The sequence below is a fragment of the Phacochoerus africanus genome, chromosome 4 (genome assembly GCF_016906955.1).
Source record: "Phacochoerus africanus isolate WHEZ1 chromosome 4, ROS_Pafr_v1, whole genome shotgun sequence".
In the NCBI taxonomy this organism is placed as follows: domain Eukaryota; kingdom Metazoa; phylum Chordata; class Mammalia; order Artiodactyla; family Suidae; genus Phacochoerus; species Phacochoerus africanus.
In genome coordinates, this window is record NC_062547.1 from 49,523,833 (window position 1) to 49,545,317 (window position 21,485).

The 21,485-nt window shown below is 40.5% G+C and overlaps 1 protein-coding gene across 1 annotated transcript in view; it reads left to right on the plus strand.

Annotated features, from left to right (window-relative positions):
• GALNT18 (polypeptide N-acetylgalactosaminyltransferase 18) overlaps nucleotides 1-21,485 on the plus strand; it is a 370,597-nt gene that overhangs the window by 264,010 nt on the left and 85,102 nt on the right. The gene's annotated exons all lie outside the window — the stretch shown is intronic.

The window sequence follows — 21,485 nt, forward strand, 5'->3', positions numbered from 1 at the left end:
AGAGTCACTTCCTCACACTGTCACCTCCCTTTGGGGTTTCTCACTCTGACATTCTTCGTCTCCCACAGTGGCCTGCAGAACCTTCCTAAAGACTTTGTCAAGGGAGGACTCCAGAGAATTAAACTCTTGGGGCATAAACAGCAAAACACAGCCAGGTTCAGTCCACGTGGGTTTCAGACCTACCACGTGACCCATGCATGCCACGTACCACTTTCCAGGGTAGCCAGCATCCTGCCCCCAAGTACAGGCCTCTTTGCAGCTATCAGCATCTGATGTGAATTCTGCACTAGGCACCATTTAAGTTCTCATCCTACAGGAACATTTCCGAGGCTCTGGCCCCCTTTCCCAGGCCCATGAAAAGAGAACTCTAAGATGAACTCCTCCCTCGTGGCTGAAGGAGGTCCCTTAGCAGTTGATAGAAATCTGATCATGGATACAATGGAGGACCTTGTCTTATACAAGGAAGCCCGCCCCTCTGTCCAGGTTATGGTCCTGTCCTCATAAAAACACCGACATGCAAGCTGTGCTTGTCCCCTCTATGGGGATCTCCATGCACTACAGGCTCGCCAGCCCCTGAGAGGACCTTGTACCCACTGGTGTACGTGGCAATCACCCGAGATGTTCCTCCTCATGCCAGCCTTCCATGTGGACCACCTAGCATCTGCCTGATCCCCACTAGTGACCCAACTCTTGCCCTTTTGGCCTTAGTGTCCGCCTTAGTGTCTGTATCTGGCATCTCCTGTTGCTAATCTTCGGTTTCCTCTAAGGATTCCTCTTAGCCCTCCCATCCACTGGGCAGTCAGCTGGCCCTGGACAGCCCTCACCCTGCCCTGAGGGGATCCTGGGCATCTCCAATGAGCATCTTACAATACCTACAATGGCCTGGCAGGTAGTGTAGGCCTGATTTGTCACCCAGACTTAATACTAGGGCTTTGAGGTCTGGCAGCAGGAGCAGCTTGTTTGAAGCTGAGCTTAGAAAACACTTCCAGACACCTGTATTCACTGAAACCCAGGGAAATTGCTTTGGAGGCAGGCAAAATGCATAGGCTCATTGAGGAGCTAATATATTCATAGAGGACAGAGCCTGCATAATCACCCTCATTTCTCCACTCTCCCTATACCGGTCATTTATTCACCATTTGCATCCTCGCCATCTCATTTCCGCACGCTCCTGGATAAATCCTCGCCCCCAAACATAATATTTTTCACTAGAAGCTGCTGCTGGGAATTGGCTGAGCAGGCAGAGCCGCCTCTAAGTCACTTACGCTCTCTGGGTAAAAGGGTCCGGGAAAGAGAAAGGAATTAGATTTGTGAACTCTGCTTCCAACATGTAGGTGAGTCAATCATGGAGTGGTGGAAGATTTCTGGCTCTGCCTTGCTTGGATTATAAAGCTGTTCTGGAGTGAGGGCCTGGGTGAGGCTTTCCAATATTTGTTTAATATTTGTGTTTGGGTGTAAAATACAATAGAAAATGTTGCCTGGCTTTTTTTTTTTTTTCTGTCTCTTCTCTCCCATTTGACAGAGGTGAAGTGTCATGGAGTTGAAGGAAAAGTGGCTTTTACTTATTTATTTATCTATTTATTTATTTTTATTTTATTATTATTATTATTATTATTTTGGTCTTTTTGCTATTTCTTGGGCCACTTCCGCGGCATATGGAGGTTCCCAGGCTAGGGGTCTAATCGGAGCTGTAGCCACCGGCCTAACGCCAGAGCCACAGCAACACGGGATCCTAGCCGTGTCTGCAACCTACACCACAGCTCACGGCAACACCAGATCATTAACCCACTGAGCAAGGGCAGGGACCGAACCCGCAACCTCATGGTTCCTAGTCGGATTCATTAACCACTGCGCCACGACAGGAACTCCTATCTATTTATTTTTTGCTTTTCTTTCTTTTTTTTTTTTTTTTTTTAGGGCTGCACTCATGGCATGTGGAGGTTCCCAAGCTAGGGGTTGAATCCGAGTGACAGCTGCCAGCCTAGCCACAGCCACAGCAACACAGGATCTGAGCCACATCTGCAACCTACATCACAGCTCACAGCAATGCCAGATCCTTAACCCACTGAGCGAGGCCAGGGGTCAAACCCACACCCTCATGGATACTAGCCGGATTCGTTTCCACTGTGCCACAAGCGGAACTCCCAGAAAAGTGGCTTTTAAAGCAGGGAACCAACAATCTGTTGGCTGGCAGAGCTGAGGACAGAAGAAGGGGCTAGTTAATTTGGATTTTAAGTCCAGGTCCCTGCTTAAGGGATACAGAACCTTCAGCCATCTTCAAAGTATATTTTTACAGTTTGTGTCATTATTAGTGTTTTTCTTTCATGGGTATGAGTTAACGTCTCAGTGCCTCACTTTCCCCATCTGGGATCTCCCTTCAATTACTCCACAGGATTTTATGTAAAAATAAGAGACACTGCTTTCCTCTCCTCATTTATTCAGAGGCAGCTCATTCAAAGTCCTTACCCATTTGGCACACAGAAATAGGGTTGTTTGCACAATTACTCAGTACCTGCTCTGGCACTTTGCTTATATCATCCGTCTACAAAACAGCCTAAAAAGTAGCTGTAATATTCTAATACCTTTTTTGTCAAACAGAAAATTGTGAAATTAAGAGCTTTCATCATATGCTCTCAAGGTCATATGACTTATAAGAGGTAGAGAAAAGATTCAACTCCAGGTCTTTATGATTCAAAAGCCTGAATCGGTATACTGCAGTAATCTAGAGATAAGAGTCCTTTGAGCATTCCCAAAAGAGAATTACAACGTGCATGCAGTCATTTTCTTCTACTGTGTTCACAGTCATGTCTACCGAGTTCCCATTTAAAGTCTTATTCTTATGTTGCACTCAGTTCTAATAAGCCTTTTCCCCCCCAAAGTATAAGCCCACAACTCAGTGGGGAAAAGACGGAGACATCTATGAGCAAGAAGAATGAAAACAATGATAAATAAAAGCTAACACTGAATAGGAGACAGAAAGATTACCAATGATGACTATAAAATACTAGAATAAAAAAGAAAGTATTTGAGTGCCAGCAAGGAATTATGAAGTAGTTAGAAACGGTTGCGGATTGAATTGAGTCCCTTTTAGAATATGTTGGAATTCTGATCCCCTGGACCTGTGACTATGATCTTATCTGGAAATAGAATCTTTATAGGTGTTGTCAGGTTAAGATGAGGTCATACTGGTAACAGTCATGCTATATTACGAGTGTCCTTATAAAGGAAGGAAAATTTGGACACAGACAGACACAGAGGGAAGATGACTATGTGAAGGTGGAGGCAGAGGTTGGAATTGTGATGCCACAAGCTGCAGGGCTCCCAGAAGCTGGAAGAGCAAGGAAGGATCCTCACTTAGAGGCTTTGGGGAAATTGTGACCTGCCAATACCTGACTTCAGACTTCCAGCCTTCATAACTGTTATAACAACCCAAGACAATTAATACAGACACCAAAACCTAAATGAAAGTAGGAACCAGAGAAAGCCTGAGTCTGTTATATCTGAGGAACCTAGTGACTTGAAGCTTATGATGTCCCAGTTTCATACAGTAGACAGAGGACATGATACAAAGCCTAAGGCTTGACCAACACTAAGATCCGATAAAGGGGTTCCCACTGTGACCCAATGGGTTAATGATCTGCCTGTCTCTATGGAGGCGCCAGTTTGATTCCCAGCCCAGCACAGTGGGTTAAGTCTCTGGTGTTTCTGCAGCTGCAGCTGTGGCATAGGTCGCAGCTCCAGCTCGGATTCCATCCCTAGCCCAGGAACTTCCATATGCTATGATGGTGGCCGGGGAAAAAAAAAAAAGTCTAATAAATAACCCTCACCCTTTATCTCCCTTAAAGCTGGGACTGCAAAGGCCAATCATCTGAATATTAAGATGAACTAGAAATTCTCCCACCCACATCTTCACCATTAGAGTAATAATTGCCTGTCTCAATCTTGGGCTAGGAAGAAAGTAAAATTCTCCTCTGTTACTCCCTCCCTTGGATCTATAATTTAAAATCAAAGTACTTCGTGATCCAGAAAATCTGGAGAGGAAAATTTAACTTAATGTTTTTGGAAGTTTTGAGGCATCTGCCAAAAGTGTATATAGGGAGTTACCATTGTGGCACAGGGGAAACTAATCTGACTAGTATCCATGAGGATGTGGGTTTGATCCCTGGCCTCTCTCAGTGGGTCGGGGATCTATCATCACTGAGAGCTGTGGTGTAGGTTGCAGAGGCAGCTCAGTTCCTGCATTGCTGTGGCTGTGGCCTGTGACATAGGCCGGCAGCTGTAGCTCCGATTTGACCCCTAGCCTGGGAACTTCCATATGCTGTGGGTGTGGCCCTGAAAAGCAAAAAAAAAAAAAAAAAAGTATATAAGTCCTCTCTGGGTAAAAACCCCATTAACCAGGCCACAAAACTTCTCAGCTAGAGTTCCAAGGAATGTGAGGTCAATGTTTTTAAAACATCACAAAACGGACAAGAGAAAAAGAAAGACTAGAGCAAATACTAGCAAAAGCATTGGATAGCCAAATTTGATCTACAAAATCTTCACATGTTGAATCTAACAGACATAGGATATAAGACAAGTTGTATACTACATTTAATAAGTAAAAGAAGAAATTAAAAATATGAATAAGAAACAAGAAAAATTAAAAAGCCAGTTATATTTCAAGCATGAGACATATAAGATGGAAATTAAAAGCTTAATGAATGGATTAAGCAGCTCGATGGATATTGTTAAAGGAAAAAAATGAGTAAACCAGAAAGTAGAGCCGAAGAAAGCATTGAAAATCAGCCTAGGAAGACAAAGAAAAAAAAAACATGAAAGAAAGAGGTTGAGAGACATGTGGAAATGAGAGGGAGCGTTTAATATCTTAAAACTCCAAATAGAGATGATAGAAAGAGAAAATTAGGTAAAAGCAATACTTGAAGAGATAATGACTAAAAATGTTCCCAAACTGGCAAAAGACACCACTACTCAGATTCGGAAAATCAACCTATCCAAAGGCAAGCTAAATACAAAAATACTCACACTTAGACTTATCCCAGTGGAACTGCAGAACACCGAACACAAGGAGATCTTATAGCAGTCAGAGAGAAAAGATAGACTAGCTAAAACTTAATGATAATTAGAATAACATGGACTTTCCAATAGAAATAATGGAATCCAGAACACCGTGAAATAATATCTTCAATATGCTGAGAGAAAATATCCACTTACATATGTATACTCAATTAAAAAAATCCTTTAAAAACTGGGGTAAAAGAAAGCCATTTTTCATTTTCCAAACTGAGTTTGCTACTAACAGGCCCTCACTAAAATAAATTTTAGAGGATATACTTCGGGTATAAGGAAAAGGAGCCTGGAAGGACATCCAAGATAAAAGAATAATTAGGAGTTCCCGTCGTGGCGCAGTGGTTAACGAATCCGACTAGGAACCATGAGGTTGCGGGTTCGGTCCCTGCCCTTGCTCAGTGGGTTAACGATCCGGCGTTGCCGTGAGCTGTGGCGTAGGTCGCAGACGCGGCTCGGATCCTGCGTTGCTGTGGCTCTGGCGTAGGCTGGCGGCCGCAGCTCCGATTCGACCCTAGCCTGGGAACCTCCATATGCCACAGGAGCGGCCCAGGGAATAGCAAAAAGACAAAAAAAAAAATTAACTCATGTATGAATAAATATAAGTATATGAATAAATCTAAAGAAATACTGATGGTAAATTACACTACAGTAATGCATTATGGGGTTATAAAAGCAAATTAAAACTACAGTGCATGATGACAATTGCAAATAAGTTGGGAGGTGTGATTGTAATTAAAGTATTCTAAAATACCTATGTTGTTAATGATGATAGAAAAGATACTAGCTGCCTTTCAATTCTGATGAAATAACCATATTAAATTTTCTGGGGAGCCATGAAGATCATAGATATAGCAAGTATAACTTCCTAAGTAGTAGAAGGGAAAAATGAAATATGAAAATGGTAAGAAAAAGAAACAACAGGTGATACTAGAAAAAACATATAAAATGGTAGATGTACATCCAACCATATCAGTAAAATATAATAAATTTACATGGACCAGTTTAAAACACAAACATTTTAAGACCAGATTTTTAAAATTACCTGTAGACTATTTATAAGCCTGAAATATAGTAATACAGAAAAGTTAAAATTTAAATGGATAGAAAAAGTCGTAACAGGTAAATGCCAATCAAAAGAAAGCTACTCTAGTTATATTAATATTGAAAAAATGATTACAACATGCTTCAGGATGAATAAAGATGTGTACAAGATGATAATATGTGTAGTTCATCAAGAATATATAACAATTATAAGTGTTTATGCACCTAATTGTATAACTTTAATTATATTATATAAGGAAAATGGGTAGAATTTCAAGGAGACACCAACAGCATCCTAATGTAGTGGGGGATTTTAATATACTTTTCCCAATAATTGATAGACCAACATAATTAACAGTTTGAATTGCATGGACATATATACATCACTACATCTAACAACTACAAAATTCAACAATTTCAACAAAACATCATATAAAACATGTTCTCTAACCACAATGGAATTAAATTATAGATTATTATCCATAACTAAAAATTATAGACAGGAGCCATATTTTTGGAAATTGTGAAACATAGCTAAATAACTCATAGGTCAAAAAGAAATTATAGAAGTTAATTATTTCAAATTATAGAAATTTGAAAATATTTTGAACTGAATGATAACAAATATACAATATATTGCATCATGTTAAATCCAACCAAAATAGCACTTAAGAAAAATTATAGAGCAAATCTATGGTATTGGAACCATAAATAAAATGAAAAGACAAGCTACTGTCTGTGAGAAAATATTTGCAAATGATGCTACTGACAAGGGATTAATTTCTAAAATATACAAATAGCCATAGAGCTTAATATAAAACAAACAAATGATCCAATTTAAAAATGAGCAGACAGGGAGGTCCCGTTGTTGGCAGTGGGTAAAGAAGCCAGAAATTTAGTATCCATGAGGATGAGTTCAATCCCTGGCCCCCTTCAGTGGTTAAGGATCTGGCATTACCACAAGCTGCAGTGCTGGTTGCTGATGTGGCTCGGATCTGGAGTTACTGTGGCTGTGGCGTAGGCCAGCAGCTCCAGTTCTGATTTGACCCCTTGCCCAGGAACGTCCATATGCTGCAGGTGTGGCTGTTTAAAAAAAAAAAAATAGAGCAGAAGACCTAAACAGACATTTTTCCAAAGAGGACATACAGATGGCCAACAGGCACATGAAAAGATGCTCAATATTACTAGTCATTAGAGAAATGCAAATCAAAACTACAGTGAGGTATCACCTCACACCAGTCAAAATGAACATCATTTAAAAAGTCAAATAATAAATGCTAGAGAGGGTGTGGGGAAAAAGAAGCCCTACGTATTGTTGGTGGGACTATAAATTGGAGCAGCCACTATGGAAAACGGTATGGAAATTCCTTTACAAACTAAAAATAGAGTTATCATATGATCTGTAATCCCATTCCTGGCCATATATCCAGAGAAAACTTCAATTCAATTCAATTCATAGCAGCACAGTTTATGATAGTCAAGACTTGGAAACAACCTAAATGTCCACAGACAGATGCAGTGATAAAAAAGATGTGGTATGTATATATATTCCACTATATATATAGTGGAATGTTACTCAGCCCTAAAAAGAATGAAATAATACCATTTGCAACAATGTGGATGGACCTAGAGATTATCGTACTAAGTGAAGTCAAACAGAGAAAGACAAATCATTTAATAGCACTTACATGTGGAATCTAAAAATGATACGAATGAACTTATTTACAAAACAGAAGTAGACTAACAGACATAAAAAACAAACTTATGGTTACCAAAGGGGATAGCAGCAGGCAGGGGTGGGGGAGTGAAGATAAATTAGGAGTTTGGGATTAATATGTTAAATAAAATAGATAATCAACAAGGACCTACTAAAGATCACAGGGAACTATACTCAATATCTTATAAGAACCTATAATGAAAAAGAATATTTAAGAGAATATATAGAGTTATAACTGAATCACTTTGCTGTGTACTTGAAACTAATACAACATTGTAAATTAACTATAATTCAATTTTTAAAAAACAGTATGTTATTGGCATAAATCAGACACATGGATCAATGGAGCAGAATAGAGATGCCAGAAATAACCCATGCATATATGGTCAATTAAGTTATAAGAGATGAGCCAAGAATATACAATAGGTAAAAGATCAGCTCTTCAATAAATAGTATTGGGGGCGTTCCCGTCGTGGCTCAGCAGTTAACGAACCCTACTTGCAACCATGAGGATGCAGATTCGATCCCTGGCTTCACTCAGTGGGTTAAGGATCCGGTGTTGCTATGAGCTGCGGTGTAGGTCACAGACACGGCTTGGATCCCGTGTTGCTGTGGCTCTGGCGTAGGCCGGCAGCTACAGCTCCGATTCGACCCCTAGCCTGGGAACCTCCATGTGCCGCAGGTGCGCCCTAAAAAATAGATAAATAAATAAATAAAATGGTATTGGGAAAACTGGACAGCCATGTGCAAAATAATGAAACTGGACCATTATCTAACACCATACCCTGAAATTAACTCAAAGTGGATTTAAGACCATAAAACTCCTAGAAGAAAACATAGGTGGTAAGTTCTTTGACATCTGTATTATCGAAGCTCTTTCCCTACAGCTTTCCAGATTAATGACACACAATCAAGTGCCATAGGCAAGCCAGATATTATTTTAATAGCGTTATAAGATTAAAAATGTTTGTGTTGGAGTTCCCATCATGGCTCGGTGGTTAACGAATCTGACTAGGAACCACGAGGTTGCGGGTTTGATCCCTGGCCTTGCTCAGTGGGTTAGGGATCCGGCGTTGCCATGAGCTGTGGTGTAGGTTGCAGACACGGCTTGGATCCTGCGTTGCTGTGGCTCTGGTGTAGGCCGGCGGCTACAACTTGGATTAGACCCCTAGCTTGGGAATGGCCCCAGAAAAGGCAAAAAAAAAAAAAAAACCACATTTATGTCGGCCAAAAAGTTAGTTCATTCTTATGGTTTATTATCTCATTATTATAATAATTATTTTAACCATAAGAAGAAATCAATTTAAGTACTTTGTAAACTCTAAAGTGCTCTCTCTATACTAAACAGGACCATATTATTATTATACATGTGTATGTGTATATATGTGTGTATGTGTGTGTGTGTATATATATTTATAAAATGGCAAAATGGGCAGGTCATATATACCTCCTTTCAGGTTCCACGGGCCCAAGTATTACCCTGATATAGTCCTTCATATAGGAAAGGAATTTAGAACCTAGGTTCAAATGTCCCCTAAAACAAGTAGTATAAGATCTAAGATATTGTACTCCATATTCCAAATACTTTGTCAAAAAAAGGTATTCAAGAAAACCTCTTTAGGAGTTTCCGTTTGTGGCTCAGCAGTAACGAATCCAACTAGTATCCACGAGGATGCAGGTTCAATCGCTGGCCTCACTCAGTGGGTTAAGGATATGGCATTGCCTTGAGCTGTAGCATAGGTCGCAGACGCAGCTTGGATCCAGTGTTGCTATGGCTCTGGCTGTGGCCAGCAGCTGCAGCTCCAATTGGACCCCTAGCCTGGGAACTTCCATTTGTTGTGGGTATCGGCCTAAAAAGAAAAAAATAAATAAAACTCTTTATTATGGACAATTTCAAACATATCCAAAACATAGAAAGAATAGTATAATACCCTTGCATCTTCATCAGGTATTAACACTGCTAACTCATGGAAAGGTTGGCTTTAATCTTTATCCCTACCACATTCTTCCCAACTCCAATTATTTTGAAGCAAATCACAGACATTATATCATCAAAAAATAGTTCAATATGCATCTGAAATAGATAAGAACTTTTTTAAAAAGAAACATGATCACAGTACTATTTCAGTCCTAAAGCTATTGAAAAGAATTTCCTAATATCATCAAATATTCAATTAGTATTGAAATTTTCCTCAGTTCTCTCATAACATTTTTTATTTTGTTTTTGTTTGTTTGCGTGAATCAAGATCCCATTGATTAATATGGCTTGAAAGTCTCTATTAATCTACTGGATTTCTTTCCCCATTTCTTTTTCCTCCATGTAATTTATTTTTAAAGAGATCAGCTTATTTGTCCTGTGGAGACTCCCACAGTCTAGATTTTCCTGATTGCGTTCCCCTGATGTCATCTAACATGTCCTTCTGTTCCCTATATTTCTTCTAAATTGCTAGTTAGACCTAGAGATGTAGGTTCAATTTTGTAGCAAGGATATTTCATAGGCAGTGTGTGTGCACTTTCATCACGAGGTACTTAATGTCTTGTTGTCTCCCCTTTTGTGATGCTAGCAGTCATTGCTGATTATTGCCTAGATCCGGAAATTCATTAGGGTTGCAAAATGGTGATATTTTAATTTTATTTTTCCTTCTTCGTTTATTAGCTGAAATAACTTTTATAAAGAGACATTTACAATCATCCATTCTTTGGTTGCCTGAAAGTACAACAAAGTTCATTAGGAAAAGTCAGAATAAATAATTCTGTAATAGCTCACAAAATAATAGTCAATTCTCTGCCATCTTCCAAAGGTAGCCAATTAGGGTTTTCAGTACTATTGTGAATTTACATATTTAAATATATTTGATGTTTCAATTTCTTTTATTTAATATTCCTATTGATATGCAAAATTTCCACCACTGGCCTTTGGGAGCTTTTTGACATCTGTTCCTCAGGAAGAGTCCTTTTGGCTCTTTAATGACTTCCCTGCTGTCAGGGATGTTCCATCTATACATTTCCTGCTCCATACCTGTAATCAGCCATTTTTTTTCTAAGGAGCTCAGCTTCAAGTGAGAAATGGTGTTTAAAACCACAATCTGGGCGTTAGGGGTGCTCAGTGCCACTGAGTTGGTCCATGTTGCTAGGTCTTTTCAGTAGTTAGAGCTGGAAATTATTATTATTTTTGTTGTAGAGATAAAATACTCTGGGCATTCATGATGATCTCTATGAATCAAATTTAGCACTATAGTGTTTTTACCTTATCAGTCTCACACCTATATTTCCTTTCTCCCATGCCAAAAATTCTGGTTTTTAATGACGCTAACATAATTACTTATTTCTTTTATTCCCTAGTGTTCACACAACTATCTCAGAACACTATCACCAAAGAAATGTTTACTAGAAACACTTTTTTTTTGCATTTCTTTTGGCTTTTAGGTTATATTCCACCAGAGATGTACAAATTACTGTTATTTAAAGTCACCGAGGATAGTTCCTTCTCTGTGCAATTATCCTTCCCTCCAATAAGCAGGTTTATTTATTTTATTTTCCTTTACTTTTTAGAAATTCCATTTTCATATTTAATTTTTGCAATTATGTAAAAATTTACATAATCCAAAGTCAAATCTACAACGAAAGTATATTCAGAAAAGTATACTTGCTATTAATGTCCTCTTTAACATATTTCGTCACTACCTCTAACATAAACATTTTGTTTGTTTCACTTTACACTTTAAAAAATAAAAGGAAATATGTCTATATTCACTTCTCCTTTCTTAGATAAATGGTATTATACTATGTACACTTTTCACCACTTTATTTTTTCACTATGTAAATTTTTTCTGAAGATTACCATGGAATAGTTTATAGAGGTATTCCTCATTGCTTTTTTGTAGCTGCATAGTACTCCAAAGGGTGCAGGTTCCATGGTTTATTCTACCAGTCTCTTTGAGAACTTAGTGCTATAACAAATCATCTTATGCAAACATTTTTTTCCTATTTTTCTAGATTTTTGTTTGAGTAGCTTCCCAAAAGTGGAATTGTGAGATCATAGGGCAAATACATGTATAATTTTGCTATACATCATCAAATACCATTCCAAAGAGGTAGTATTTTTCCCACCAGGAATAACAAAGATGTGTGTTTCCTCACAATAAACCAACAAAGTATGTTGTGGAATATTTGGGGTTTTGCCAATCTAACAAATGAGAAGTGGCTTTTGGAGTAGTTTTAATTTGCATTTCTCTTATTAAGAGCTAGGTTGAACAGCTTTTCACATGATTAAAGACATTTGCATTTCTTTTTTCCATGAGGTTTTCACGTCTTTGGCCCTTTTTCCTGTAGGATTGTTAATCTTTACTCTATTTTTAGGATCTTTTTACACATCAGGGATGGTAATGCTTTGCCTATCATATACATTATAAATATTTTCTCCAGTACGTTTCTTGACTTTTGTTACTTGTCTTTTGATTTTCCTTATGATTTTTTTTTTGGCATGCAAAAGTTTTTTTTTTTTTTTTGCTTTTGCTTTTTAGGCATATGGAGGTTCCCAGGCTTAGGGTCGAATTGGAGCTACAGCTGCCTGCCTACACCACAGCCACAGCAACACCAGATCCGAGCCGTGTCTGCAACCTATACCACAGCTCACGGCAATGCCAGATCCTTAACCCATTGAATGAGGCCAGGGGTCAAACCTGCAACTTCATGGTTCCTAGTCAGATTCGTTTCTGCTGCACCACGATGGGAACTCCAAGTTGTGGGTTTGTTGGTTTTTTTTTTTAACATAAGCAAGTGTGTTAGTCTTTTTTCCTTCTTGCTTCCAGAGTTTAGTCAGAGTAAAATTTACCCACTATAAGGATAGAGAGAAATTCACCTATGGTTTCTTCTAAACTTGCAATGATTGTATTATTTACATTTCAATCTCTCATTCAGAATTAATCCTTATGTATGGTGTGAGGAATGGACCCAATGCCTTATTTTTCTCTATGGCCATCCAGTTATCCTAACACCTTCTAATTAAAATAATATCTTTTTCTCACTGATTTGCAGTACTGCCTTTATCATAAACTAAATTGCCGTACATATTTGGGTCTGTTTATTTTCTATTCTAGTTTCATTAACCTGTTGGTGTATTCATGTACTAATATCACACAGTTTCAATTATGTAGCCTTTATATTATGTTTGTAAGTTCAAACTTACAAGTGTTTGTAAATTAAATTACATTTGTAAGTTAGATTCTGGCTTGCCAACTGTGTATCATGGAGATGTTGGATTGAAAGGAGGAGGAATTCCCATAGTGGCTCAGCAGTTAATGAATCTGACTAGCATCCATGAGGGCGCAGGTTCTATCCCTGGCCTTGCTCAGTGGGTTAAGGATCTGGCGTTGCCGTGAGCTGTGGTATAGGTTGCAGATGTGACTCAGATCCTGCATTGCTGTGGCTGTGGTATAGGCTAGCAGCTGCTGCTCTGATTCGACCCCTGGCCTGGGAACCTACCTCGGGTATGGCCCTAAAAAGCTAAAAAAAAAAAAAAGAAAGAAAGAAAGAATCTGTGAGAGACACAAACATCACCTTTCCCACTTCTTTCCTGGCTAGACTTTAAATACTTTATGTCAGGATTTTTGGTGACTTTTCATGATGCTTGGACTTAGTATGTACCCAATGAACAGGTTTCGAATTTGAAGGCCAGTCAAATATAAGAGAATATATTCTACATATCTCAGAAGGTTAGAGCCATGAACAGTGGGGTGGAAGCTGCAATGGATACAGTTATCGATTCAATATAAAAGCAAATATTAGAATTATAAAAAAGGAAGGGAAGCCTAATGAAATCTGAGCTCCTTCTAACAGGACATGAGCATGACCACTGCTAGAAAGATAGATGAGATTTATGACCATGATACTAATAGTTAATCATTACATAGCAGAAATTGTATGTGAGCTACTGTCCTAAGTGCTTTACATGTATTAACTCCCCTAATCCTTGTAACAAGCTTGTGATACAGACATTTTCATTATCCCCACTTCCAGCAGGATCCATCAAAGCACAGAACGGTGACCTAACTTGCCCCATGTCACATGCCTGGAAAATGGTAAAACTGAGATTTGAACCCAGGAAGACTGGCTTCAGAAACCACTATGCCTTAAATGGATAGGCATGGTATAGTGACCTTCAGTAAGAAATAAGCTAAGATTTCTCATGACCTCCTTGTGGGTTCATTTGTATTCACATTCATTCATCCATTCTTCAGACACCCACTTGCCAGCTACTGAGAAACTAGAGGTGAATGATGTAGACCCTGTCTTTGGCTCTAAGTCTAGCTGGAGAGACAACCACCTCCCCATCTTCTAAGCACTAGTCCAACAGATTATAGACAATGTTACAAGCTTAAACAGGATGTTTTGACCCCTTCCTCCACTGTGCCTTTAAGGACTTCTGTGTTCTTCATGTTCCCAGTGGCAACAGCAGTAAGTACACGACTCAGAGAACCTGCTGACACTATTTCTTGTGATAGTCCTAAAAGACATTTTTAAACAAAAAAAAAGCAAATTATTATTTTTCCAAATTATGAGTAGTAGTAAAAAATCATCAACATGAACTGAAGCAACAACCAAAAAATGAAAGCAGTAAAAATTTTAAAAACTCAAACATTGAAGAAATGAATAGTGAGATAGTTTACTCTGCAAAATTTGATCCAGGAAAACTAAACTTGATTGAAATCATGGCCACAGAAGATCTCCATGATGGAGGCCATAATTATAAAATATAATGCATATTTTTAACATATTGATAGAAAAATCATATCTCAGTTGTAAAAATCCACACAAAAGAGTATTAACCCCTGTGAATATAAGCCCAATAAAATGAAATCAGAAAATTAACATAAAGGGAAATACATTTTAATTACATTGCATAAAAATTGACCAAGAGAATTAAAATGCCTAATGATATTTACTCCAGAAAATAATTCCTGGATGAAAATTCATCATTGTGAATATAATTTGGATTAAACCACTAAGTAAGGCATAACCTAATACTCAGGATCAGAATGGCGAGGATGAAAGATGCTATGTGCATTACAGCAGCACCCAAAAGGGAGTGAGTGCTCTGCCCCTGGGAGCTGGGTGAGGCTTCACAGAGTGAGTGGAATTTAGGTTGGGACCAAGGAACGAAGGCATGTTATTCAGGCGGGAAGGGGAAGACAGGCATTCCAGAGAGTAGAGGTGACACGAGTGGAGTGGCAACTGAGAAAGAAATGACCATGGCTGAACTCTAAGTCTAGGTACTGGGGATCTGCAATGGAGTCTGAGGCTAAAGCAGAGGGTCAGTGACGGACAGGGTAGAGCCATCAGGTGAAGGGGAAGAGTGGTCATTGGCAACCCAGAGGCAGCCTTCAGTGAGCTCTTTTCTCATCCTGGCTTGTTCAATACTTTCTTTTTCTTTTAGGGCCACACTTGCGGCATATGTAGGGTCCCAGGCTAGGGGTTGAGTCGGAGCTGTAGCCACTGGCCTACACCACAGCCATAGCAATGTGGGATCCGAGCCACGTCTGCGACCTACACCACAGCTCACAGCAATGCCGGATCCTTAACCCACTGAGCAAGGCCAGGGATTGAACCCACATCCTCATGGATGCTAGTCAGATTCGTTTCTGCTGAGTCACAATGGGAACTCCTTGTCCAACATGTTCATCAGTGACTTATATAAAAGGAAAAAGTGAACTTGTGGGGATGACCTATTGCTGAATGAGTCAATAGGTCCTTGGTTACCAACACTGGCCTTTGTAGTCTGGAATGTCTAAGATTTGGTTTAGTGACATCAACTCTTGGACAACAAAAGAAAAAAGCAGACATGTTTCACAGTTGGTAGCAGTATTAGGTCATGAGCCTGGAAGATGATGAAAATGATAATAATAATAATGAGAAGGAGGAGAAGAAGAGGAGGAACTCCCATTTATTGAATGCTATTGACCCACACCTTGCATATATTGTCTCAATTTCTATGCAAGTCCTATGAGGTTGTTATCCTTATTTTGTAAGTTACAAGCCAGGAGTAACAGGACAAAATGCCTCCCCAAATCACTCAAGAATAGAACCCAGAGTTCCCATCATGGCTCAGTGGAGACAAATCTGACTAGTATCCACCAGGATACAGGTTCCATCCCTGGCCTCGCTCATTGGGTTTAGGATCCAGCGTTGCCGTGAGCTGTGTCGTAGGTTGCAGATGTGGCTCAGATCTGGCATGGCTGTGGCTGTGGCTGTGGCTGTAGCCAGCAGCTACAGCTCCAGTTCAACCCCTAGCCTGGGAACCTCCATATGCTTCGGGTGAGGCCCTAAAAAGACCGGAAAAAAAAAAGAAGAAGAAGAAGAAGAGAACCAGCCGGAGTGTCAAGGCTCATGCTTTATCACCAGGTCTTGATGCTAATCCACCTCTGCCTTTAGCTTTTAAAATTGTCCATGGCATAAAGTTTAATTTCAGAGGCTAAACTGGCCAGCATCTCTTTAGAAAATGAACACAGTACCATTTCAGTTCTTGAGGATTCAGCCCAAATCCCTCATCGGAGATGGAGCCTGGATCAGAGAGTACCACACAATATCTTCACTGGAGGTTAAAGGAGACTTCAGAACTGGAGGGGGTGACAGAGACAAGAGCTGAGCTGAAAGTCAGAGTCCAGAGAGTCAGAAAGGCAGCTGACTGCAGAGCTGCCAAGTGAGAAGAACCAGTAACGGAAGTGAGAAACCTGGATTTAGGGAGCCAGAGGCACAAAAGAGTCGGATTTGTAACAACTTCCCAGAACAGGCATCTCCATTATTCGAGACTGTTACAAACTGTATCTAGGGTTAAAGGGCTAGAGACTTGGCTAAAATTACCAGTGTGAGAGGTCCAGGCAGATGCATGTGTGCTTGTCAAGCTTGCTGTGTACTGAAGCTCCCAGGGGACCACACAGTTCTCCCCAGAGACCTTGGGCTTAAAGGACTGAGTTAGCTCAGCTCTCTGCTGGCATCATGGCTGTTCTCACCCAGCCACGAGGACAATAATTAAAAACACTGGATACCACAGTTTCAGATAAATCAACTAGTCTCTGCCAGCCCCGTGAGAGGGACTGGAAAAGGAAGAGAAGGGGTGTGGGCACCAGAAGTCTCGCTCAGCTGAAAGGTCTCAGGTAATCACCAGAGACCTGCTTATAGAAAGACTGCAAGCAGATTATCTGACCTTCCATCCCTGTAGTTAGAGAAAATTAAACACCTTAAACTGGATTTTAGTCTCTGGTTGCTTCTAAATGTCATGGCTGGTCCAAACCAATCTGAGAGCTTGGAATAACACATCCTTCTGTGTGTGTGTGTAAGTGTATGTTGTGGGTATATGGAACCACAAGCCCTGCCACTGTTTTGCTTTTTCACGAATTGGAATCTGCTATACCATTGTCCTTCAATTGCTGTCCTGGGGTAAATAAGGCCTACAGAAGGCAGATAGCTGTACAATGGAATAATTCATCTATGCTGTCTTCTGAGGGAAAGGATTTCAAGACACCAAACATAGGTTTCAAGTTTGTGGGCTTCTGTTCTTCCTAAGGGAATTTTCCCAGTGACTTGAAGCTTTAACTAAGACATTGTCCACATGTTCCCTTGGCACTGTGTGAGATGCTGATCGTGGTTTGAGTGATCACTGGAGTTCAAGACTTCCTTTCCTGATCCTTACAAATGAGTTATTAAAGCCTGACAAAGACGGCCTTGAGATTTCCAGCCCAAATGATGAGAGATCTGGGGGTGCTGTTGACTAAGAAAGGGGTGTTTGGTGTAGAGAGCTGGTTTGTGGGGGAACATGAGGCAAGTTTGATATTAGAATTAACAGTGGAAATAACCAGAAAGCCTGAGTCACTCATCCATTTATTTATTTACACAGTGAGCATTTATTATGCTGCTTGTGTTATGCACTTGGCATTAGGGGAGAAATGTAACACCTGGATGTTGACTTCAGCAAGGAGCCAGAACTACCTAAGGTAAAGAAAAGACTTGGAGGTGAGACAGGGGATAAGGTGCCTTCTGCTTGATCTTTAAACGTAAGAGGATGGAGGGGCCCAGTGAGGATGAAAGTGTCAACTGAAAAGAGGTTTTAGAATTGAGCATGGGCACAGAAAATGGGGCAGGTGGTAGGATGGTGCCTATAGTTACAGAGAAGAAGCAACTAGGAAGATAAGAGCTGTGTTGGTGGAAATCACAGATGTCAGGAGGAGGCAGCCTTTCAGGGGTGCGTTAGTCATGCTAAGCTGACCACTAATGATAGGAGCTACCATTTATTGTTTATTTGCTTTGTGCCTAGTGATTTTATTTATTTAATACTAGACATTGTGCTAAGCACTGGTGGGCATACGGTGATGAACAAGACAGTATGTTTTTTTCCCGCACAGAACTTAACTTCTGGTGAGTTTTATGCTGTCCGCCTGAGAACGAGAGACTAGAATTATTATCCTCATTTTACAGATGAGAAGACTGAGGCTCAGAGAGGTTGAGTCACTGGCCTGTGTCCCACAGAGGAAAATTTTGGTAGAGCTTGGATTTCAACACAGTGCTGTCTGATGCTAAAACCTCTAAATTCCCACCCTGCACTGTGAGAATGTGAGTGGAGAAAGGGCATCCAGATTCAAACAGAAGAAGCCTTTGAGAGGACAGTTGGGGTCCAGGGCTGGCGTTAGAAGACAGATTTCAGGGAGTTCCCATCGTGGCTCAGTGGAAACGAATCTGACTAGCATCCATGAGGATGCAGGTTCAATCCCTGGCCTCACTCAGTGGGTTAAGGATCCAGCATTGCCGTGAGCTGTGGTGTAAGTCACAGACATGGCTTGGATCTGGCGTTGCTGTGGCTCTGGTGTAGGCCGGCAGCTACGGCTCCAATTCAACCTCCAACCTGGGAATCCCCATATGCTGCAAGTTTGGCCCTTAAAAAACCCCAAATAAATGAAAAAAGAAGACAGATTTCAAAGGGTTAAGGAGGGATTGAAGAGGCAGGGAATTTAGAGATGTTAGTTGACTATGAATGGAGGGAGAGAGATTCCTTGAAAACTGGTGCCCTGTGCCTGCTTGTAGGCAGAGGCCAAGGGCAAGGGCCCTGGGAAACATCAACCTTGAGAGATGTTTTCCTTCTAGGTTGTCAGCTATAGCCAGCCCTGCTCTTTTGGAATGTGTGCCACTGGACATGGCCTCCTGGGACTGTGGAGCCTGAAATCCCCAGGACCCTTGAGTTCTGAGCAGCCTGTGGCCTCTGAGGCCTAAACCTCTGTGATTAGGGCTCTTCCCCATTTTCAGTCTCCTTATGAGAGAGCCCAGGAGCATCCCAGAGCCCATTATTCAGCCATGCTGGGTGGCCAGAAGGCATCTGGAAACATTGAAAGAGGGCTTCTTTGCCATAGCACCTTATCTTCAGCGCACCAGCCACGGAGTGACTCTGCACTTACGAACGAGCCACGGAACAGACGCGGCTTAACTGTATGTTGTAAAAGTTTTACGGTTAGTAAAGATAAGTGCAAAAATTAATCCCCAAAGAACAAAGCAATTAAAAAAGTACATAATGAAGCAATTAACTAGAAATGGTGGGGAGCAGAAGAGGGAGAGGGCCCAAGGTCAATGTCAATCTGGAAGGGTCTTCACACTTATGTTTGTTTGATTGTGTTCAGTGTAGGAGCCATAGAAGCGTATGATTAATAAGATGTGCAGAAGAGGTGACAATTGATAAAGGATTTTAAGAGCCAAGCTGGAGGAAATTTTTACCTTCTTAAAAAGTTAGGACCAAGGGGGAAAGTATCTATAAAGGCCATTATTGGGACCATTAATGAAATTTGATTATAGGCTGTGGGATTAGATAATAGTAATGCATCAATGTTTAATTTCCTGATTTGGGGAGAGAAGCAAAAGCAGAAGAAACCTGGGAGCCAGCAATGCACGTTAAGGCTCCAGAGAGTCAGTCTCTCTCGTTGTCTTTTTCTTTCTCTTTCTTTCTGTATTTTGTTGTTCTTTAGTTGAGTCTGGCTGCTGTTGTACTGTGCCCTAGGAAGGTAGCTTCTCGGCCACTGTTACATCATGTTTGCGATTTTCCAGGAAGGGACCACCAGGCAAGGCCAGAATCAGTTCCTCAGATTGACCTATAGAAACTGATCAGGGACTTTCCCCCTCTCTCCTCCCCTCCCTCCTCTTTCTCCCCTTCCCCTCCCCCTTCCTCCTTCTCTCCCTCCTCCTCTTCAGCATCAGCATCAGTATCACATCATCACTATCTAAATGCTGTTATGATTTTGGAGGAAAAATCCTGACACTCACAAATCTGAAACTGCAGAAGAGGAATTCAAAAACATCCACTCCCTTTTTTGCAAATGCTCTTCACTTTGTAAAGCAATGCAAGGGGCAGGATCCCAATGAGTTAAGATTTCCCAGGGCTTCCAAGAGATAGTTTATAGAAATTATCCCTACACACATGTTTTTCCGTCAAACGGGCTTAACTGCCTATAACACCAGTCCTGAAGATAAAGAGTTACCCCCTGGCAACACCTCCAGGACGCATTTACTTCCCTAGGTCCTATCTCTCTGTGTGTCTAGGCTGTCTGTCTAGTTTCAGAAAGTCTAAGGGACTTTGTTTGGTGCAGGCCACACTCAGCACAGTGTGCCTGGCTTTATTCATTATGCCTGCTTCAGATGCTGCTGATCAGTGCGTGAGGGTCCTGATGATGTGTGGAACTGTAGTCCTATAAAGGAATCGTGGAGTAGGGGAGAGAAAATATTACTGATGTTGAGATTTTAAGACAGATGCTTGTCTTGGATTTCAGTGTTTCTAAAATCAGTCTGTGCCTGATAAATTTGGCATATGTAAATAAATGAAAAATATGTAAATACATTATAATTTATTATCCAAACCAGAACATTTTTGAGAGTGAAAGAGAGTACCATTAATTGTTAACACTGGAACAATAGGTATAAACCAATGTTGTCATGGGCAAACCAGGACATAGGATCCCTCAACTTAATGCAGTTCATTAATTTGACATTATTTGTTATGTGCCTGCCATGTGTGACATTGGGCATACAATGTTTACAAAGTAAATCCAGCGCCTTCCCTCTTGGAGCTCATGGTGTAATTGGACAGACAACTAATAAAAGGGAACAAAGAATAGACTCGTAGTTACAATTGCAGTAAGTACAGTATTCGTCAACTCTGGCTTCCATAACAAAATACCATAGACTGGATGACTTAAACAATAGAAATTTACAGTCTCACAGTTCTAAAGGCTGGCAGTTTGAGATCAGGGCACCAGCGTGGTCTGCTTCTGGTGAGAGTTGTCTTCCTGGCTTGCAGACAGCCACGCTCCTGCCATACCCTCACACGGGAGAGAGCGCACCACTCTTCCTTCCTCTTCGTTAGGACACCGTTTCTGTCTGATCAGGAGTCTGCCCTTACAATTTCATTTAACCTCCATCACATCCTGAAAGGCTCTCTCTGCAAGACAGCCACATGAGGATTTAAGGTTTAAACATATGAATCAGGGCTTGGCAGGGGCTAGTGGGAGACACAATGAAAAACATAGAATGTAGGTTCTAAAAAGTCAGGGTTTTTGTATGTTTTTTTCAGTGACAAAATTTCTACCTCATAATAATACTGTACCCATCACATACTCAGTAAATAATGATT